The sequence below is a fragment of the Aotus nancymaae genome, unplaced genomic scaffold, assembly GCF_030222135.1.
Source record: "Aotus nancymaae isolate 86718 unplaced genomic scaffold, 86718_ANA_hifiasm-v0.15.2.pri h1tg000008l, whole genome shotgun sequence".
Lineage (NCBI taxonomy): Eukaryota > Metazoa > Chordata > Mammalia > Primates > Aotidae > Aotus > Aotus nancymaae.
Genome location: NW_026988419.1, coordinates 10605715 through 10612710, shown reverse-complemented (window position 1 = coordinate 10612710; position 6996 = coordinate 10605715). Strand labels below are relative to the sequence as shown.

The 6996-nt window shown below is 34.7% G+C and overlaps 1 pseudogene; it reads right to left on the bottom strand.

Moving 5' to 3' along the window:
* Positions 1-1648: 1648 nt before the first annotated feature.
* On the bottom strand, positions 1649-1946 carry LOC105712780 (HIG1 domain family member 1A, mitochondrial-like; annotated as a pseudogene).
* Between the last annotated feature and the right edge of the window lie 5050 nt (positions 1947-6996).

The following is a 6996-nucleotide window of genomic DNA, read 5'->3' as shown; positions in this document are numbered from 1 at the left end:
GAAAATTGTGCATTTTGTTGTAGTAGGATAAGTAGTCTATAAATGTTAATTAATCAAGTTGATCAATAGTTATATGCAAGTCATCTATATCTTTACTTATTTTCTGCCTATTGTACCTATCGATTACCAACAAAGAGATGTTGAGATCGCTAACTACTATAATCTCCAGTATAATAGTGGATTTGCTTATTTTTTTTTCACTTCAGTTTTGTCTCATATTTTCATGATCTATTGTTAGGCACACGCAAATTTAGAATTGTTATGAAATCTTAGAGAACTTACTCCTTTATTATTGTATGATGACTCTTTTACTCTGAACAGTGTTTCTTGTCCTGAAGTCTGCTTTGACTAAAATTAATCTAGTTTATCTAGATATCTTTAAATTGGTGTTACCATTACCATGTTTTAACTGATGTTACCATGGTATACATCTTTTTCATTGCTTTATTTATTTATTTGACATGGACTCTCTCTATTGCCCAGGCTGGAGTGCAGTGGCACAGATCTCGCTCACTGCAACCTCTGCCAATCAAGTTCAAGCAATTCTCCTGCCTCAGCCTCCAAAGGAGCTGGGATTACAGGTGCCTATCACTGTGCCCAGCTAATTTTTGTATATTCAGTAGAGATGATATTTCACCATCTTGGCCAGGCTGGTCTTGAACTCATGACCTTGCGATCCACCCACCATGGCCTTCCAAAGTGCTGAGATTATGAGCATGAGCCACCACACCTGGTCATTGCTTTGTTTTTTAACTATCTAAATCTTTATATTTAAAATAAATTTCTTGTAGACAACATACACATCAGTCTTGTTTTGTTATCCACTCGGATAATCTCTGTTTCTTCATTGTTATATTTAGATCATTCTTTTGGATCTTCAGAATTTTTAAGAACAGCCTAATTCATCAAACATTTTTAAAAAGTGCTCTTCATTTTACCTTTGCATGAGCACTTAAAATATATATTTCCATTTCAAGATGACATTAAAAATTATTCTACTGTAACAGAAGCGAAAATATAATTCTACAATTATAAAAGAGCTAAACTGTAATTCGTAATTAATTTATTTTCATTATTACAGTTGTGATTCTGAAATCAATACTACTCTGCAGCTCTGTTTTAAGGTTTCTACATTTAGTTTAAACACACACACATACTCTCAGCTGTGGGAGGCTTTACAAGTTATATTCCATGGAAAACTTTTTTAAAGAGTTCTAAATGAACCAATCCACAAGACAGGCATTAAAAAGTTAAAATAATGAGTAAAAAAGACTCTTATATAACATCCAAAGCATGCAAGATTCTGCAGCAAATTGGGAGTACTTCAGGTTTGGCCTGCTATCTTCTTTAGAACTAATTTCATTTTAACAGTTTAAGAAAGTGGACATTTTAACACCATCAAATGCATTTCAGTGACATGTTTCTTTTGTGTTAACTTGACTCCCTTGAATGACCTCATTAGTGAACTAGTCACTAGTAATTTGGTCACCAGGCAAATCAAACCTGCAAGAAAGGAAGCCAGTATTCAAAATACCATGTTGTAATCTGAACCCACTCAAATAATTTATTTTCAGCATAGACATACAACTTCAATAATGAGATGTCTACTAAAGCAAGCTCCTCCAAGATCAATACAGCATGTCTTCTTCTAAGGCTTAGGTTTTGCCCAGAAGTTCCAATACATGGAGTAGCCCTTACCAACAGTCACTGCTCCTGCAACAAAGCCTCTGGCTGCCCTGCACATGTGGATCAGGTGAAGGGACATTTTAGAACTTCTCTTGCTCTTCAATTTGTCTACTCCATATGCAACAATTGCTATAAAACCTGCCAGTCCAATGGGAGAAGAACAGTGCATCTATAATTTTTTAAATAAGTTTGGATCTCTGATCTTCAACATATGATGAAAGGAAAACATCTGTGTCTTTTGACATTGTGATTGCTTGAAGAATCTCTCTAGAGCAAGAAAACTCCACATAAGCCAACTGGCTTCTTCACCAAACTTTTGATCCCACAGACTTTTGAAGGGGAAAAAAATATACAAGTATTTGTTTCTTTAGCTATCCCTCATCTCTCTGTTTAAATGATTTGGAAGTCATATTCATATAATGATATCAAAATTACATGTCATATACAAAAATAAATTTAGTAAGGACTAAATAAAGATTAAATAAAGAATTTTCATATATTAAATTATATGTTTTATATTATAAAATATTTTTTCTTACTAAAATAATATTTTAAGTATTGAAGCCAATACTATTTTACGTAATGAATTCAATAGGATCTAGTGTATCTTTTTAAAATCATGAATTAATACTTTGTCTTGTAGCAATGTGAAGATTTGAAAGTTTATCTAACAATTGTTTTCATGGATGCTATAGTTTAAGAAAAAATCTCATAGAGAAGCTTAGAAACAAATGGAAATGTTTTAAAATTGAAACAATAAGCCACTGAAACTCTTTGGGAAAATGTTTAATAGAAAATTCTATTCCATGTTTGTAGATATTCAGATGTGTAAATTTTAATTAATAATACTTTATGTCACTTTCAGCAATACTGATAACAATACCTTTACTACCCTTTTTTGAAATACCCTTTCCATTGCATGTGTTTTTCCCTTTTTGTTAAAATGTTATTTTTACCTTGAAAGGACAGATTAAGTGTGCTTATAAATTTTAGAAATATCTACAAGGTAACATACTGCGAGAAGCTATTTTTTATTTTAGGAAAGGTCAGAAAATTTGGCATACTAATCATTTTGAGCAAAAGAAATTCATGACTCATATTTAAGCTTAATAATTTTTAAGTGCTTTGCCACAAAATGAGTAGTTAACATTTCGTATGCTAACCATGTGCCAAGCAATGCACCGTGTTCTTTAAAAACTTTATCTCCTATTGTTCCTCATGACAACCCTATCATTTCTCCAATTTACAAGTGAATAAACTGGATTCAACATAGTAGTTAAGCTTTTTACCCAATATCACCCAGAGAGTGTATTAGGTCAGATTTCTCAGAAGGCCCCCAAGAGGAGAATTTGTTTACGTAAGTGATTTCTTAAGAAAGTGCTTTCAGAATTAATGAGTAAGAAAGTAGAGAAAGCAGAAAACACAGGGGAAGAAGCCAAGTAATGGCTTGACTTGTAAACGGCACAATTTGTCCAACTTCAAGGCAGTAGATCTGGGATTCTACAGTCTGTTTCAGTGAGTAATGGCCATGCCACCCTAGGCAGATAAACCATCCAGCACCTCCAGTTTCCTGCCAATTCTCACAAGGATAGTCCTCTGAAGGATGTCACAGGTACATGCTTTTTAAAGAAAAGCACACTAAAGCTGTAGGATATCTCAGGAGAATCTGAGTGGAGCATCATCAGTGTTTGTTACAGCTAGTAAATGGCATAACCAGAATTAAATCTAAGGAATATGGCTTCAGACACCATATTCTTAATCATTATACCAGACTACTCAAGATAACCAGAAAAATCTCTGGATAGAAAATAGACCTCCATGGCCATTCCCTAATTACTTACAAAGCTATTAATACTTTACTGTGGTCTCTTAAATATAAAATTTGCCAAATTAATGACATCCTGCAACACTTCAGCTCTTCTGGCTCCTTTTTATTTGCTATAATAATTTGTTCATGATTTACAGGTTGAATGAATTTTCCGTGTGATACTTTCCTTGTAAATTACCACCAGAATTATTTTTAAATTTCAGTCAAAGGAGAGGCCAACATAACTGAGGAAATAGCACTGTTTTCAATGTGGGTTTAGATGTAGCTATTTATAAGTTGAGGCTATGTCAAATGTGCATGTATGCTAATCTAACCAGTCTACCATTTTACATAAAAGATATTCCTACAAGTCACAGTGATGTTAATGTTGAAAAGAAAAGATGTAGTCCCAGCACTTTGGGAGACCGAGGTGGGTAAATCATGAGGTCAGGGGTTCAAGACCAGCCAGGCCAACATGGTGAAACTCCATCTCTACTAAAAATATAAAAAATTAGCTGGGCATGGTGACGGGTACCTGTTATCTCAGCTACTCAGGAGGCTGAGGCAGGGGAACCACTTGAACTCGGGAGGTGGAGGTTGCAGTGAGCCAAGATTGTGCCACTGCACTCCAGCCCAGGCGGCAGTGTGAGACTCCATCACACACACACACACACACACACACACACAAAGATGATGATCCTAAAGGCTCGTTGGCTATACTCGACCTTGAAACTTGAAATGTTTTTTGCCATATCATTTTGGGTCCACTGAGTGAATGTCCCACTGAATTACTAGGGTACTACTTCATATTAAATTACTCAGACCTGTAACTTTGCCTGGAGGGGAAGGAAATAGGATGGATTTAGCAAGTAAGTTATCTCTTAATGGGAAGAAAGGGTCGTCACAAGGGAGATGGGTGGAGACTGAAGGACCTAAGTAATGAATACATTCTCTTTGAGTTGTCAGGGTAAGTACAAGGTAGTGGGAGCTTTAACTTTCCTCCTTCAATACCAAGAATCACTTCTAACATGATTCCAACCATTCCGCACAATAAAATCAGTATGTATTTGCAGATTATGAAGTGTAGATTTGAGAAAAGTTGGTGGTAAAACACGAGTATACTTGCTTCATTCCAATTTCTCACCAGCTAAGTGGAAGAGAAATTATCTCATCAACAGGACCAAATTAGAAACTTCTGGTCTTATCAGAACCAGAATTATGTTAGCTAAAAATAATAATAGCTAAAATCCGTATAGTATGTGTGCCAGTTACATATTAGCTTATTGGCTTTATATATACATATGCATGTAATTTATTTATATTACCTTCCCATTTTATTACTGAGGAAACTGAGACACAAAGAGGTTAAATAATTTTTCTAAGCCTACACAGCTTGGAAAAAGTATACCAGGAATGCACCCATTCTGTGCTGTTAACTAAATATATAATACCTTAGGTGAAACGAGAAAGCAGGAAGTTATTCGGTCGACGCAAAAGTAGTGGCAAAAATTGCCATTACTTTTGTATCAACCTAACAGTTTGGTAAGAAGTAAATCGTGAATAGCCTCATCGATCTTTACATAAAATTTTATTGTTTGAGGTGTGTGACAGATGAGCAGACAATATTCTTCATATTCTTGTGTAACTAAAGTAATTCAAAATTTATTTTAAAAATTCCCCTTCATATGAAATACAAATTTTAAATAACACTGAACTTTGGAGAAAAAAGTTTGGAAATATAATAATCTTTTCACTAGAATGATCACTTAAATACACTTTTAAATATCAATTTTTTCAAACTTTTTTTGAGGGAGAACACCAACTTGGACTAACAAGAGGAAAGAGAGTTCAAAATTCAAAGAGACTTCAATGCCCTAAACCTTTCATGGACATAAAGAAGGTTGAGAAGCCTATTCAGCTAAAAACACAGACCTTTTTTATAGGAAAAAAAAAAAAAGGAGGATGATGCAGAAAAGTAGAGCCAAGAGACCAAAAGTCAAAGAATCATTGCCAGAGAGAACTGAGCACTAATCGAAGACATGGTAACATGCACCTGACTAGATTTTAGAAATACTGTGGGCCACTAACTCCAATGTGCCTCTTGTCTTCCTCCTCTCTTTTGAATAGGAATGTCTATTGCAGTTTCAGTATGTTTCCAAATTGTACACAGGAGGCATGGAGGGAAGATAATCACCTCTTAACTTCTTAACTTCTCAGGTCTGCAAATCAAGATAAACTTTACTGGAGGAGCTATACTTGGATTCTCACATTGAGTAGTCTCAAATACACCTGGGATAATTTAGATAATGAGTCAGATGTTGTAATAGAATGAGATTTTATTAACCTTTGGAGGGTAATGAAAGTATTTTGCACATGGGAAAAAGAGTTGACTATGATTGCCAGTTGAGAATCTTGAACATATTCCTTCCTGAACTCTTGCTGTTTCTGTACTCTGACCAGAGAAGTATTATACTATAATAAGAAATGTCGGATCATATGGTGAAAATGTAATTAGGGGTTTATCAGGTACTTCAACAATTGTATGCATTCACTTGTGTGGGTTTATAACCAACAGGTTTCAACTGAAAATTTCCCCAATTAAGATGGAATTAAATGGTTGTGTAATGCTCTTCAATATGATGATTATACATCTATTGCTCAATAATGCAGAATATTTTTTTATTGAGGATAGATAACCTTCCACAAAATTTATTCTCTCCTATGATGAAAGATGTTTCCCAGCCACTTTTGCAACCAGGCAGAGCATTGTGATTCAGTTCTGGTCAATGGGTTTGGGATAAAAGTGATGCATCCCCATCTCATGTCTGTCACATAAAACCCTCTTGTCAGTCTTCTAGCTGTCTCTTTCTTCATTCTTCAGGCTGTCCTTGGCCAAGAACATCTAGAAAATTATGTGTTGACAACAGCAGAATTTCCATTAGCCTGAGTAATTCTGCTGGAGTATCATACATTGCATTAATAAAACACCAAGTTATAGCACATAACTAAAGATAACAAAATTTTTGGACAGGATATTTGTATATGTTTGGTATGAATTAATACTTTCTTTAAAAATATGTCAACAGTTTTCCCTGGTTCAAGATGGTGATTTTCTATATGATATATTTTTTTAATATTCCATACTTATATGAAAATATAATAACCAATAAGCAGAAGCTTTAATGTCATAAGGGTATCTGTCATATCTATCTCTCTCTCTATCTTCATTACCATCAACCTAATCCAAGCTATAATCATCCATTGCCTAAACAACTATGAAGTTGCTTCTCATATCAGTTTTTGCCACCTCCTATGTGTCCTCAAGTTTTAGTGAGAGTGATCTTTTCAATTTAATCATGGTTCCCATCACACTCATCATGGGCTTCCTATTGTTCTTGAAATAAAGTTTGTAATATGATAAAGTCCTGTGCAGCTCTGCCTTGTCTGAGCCATGTCTACCTTGCTTCATCACTCTTGCTCTCCCTACTTTTTCTGGAACCATA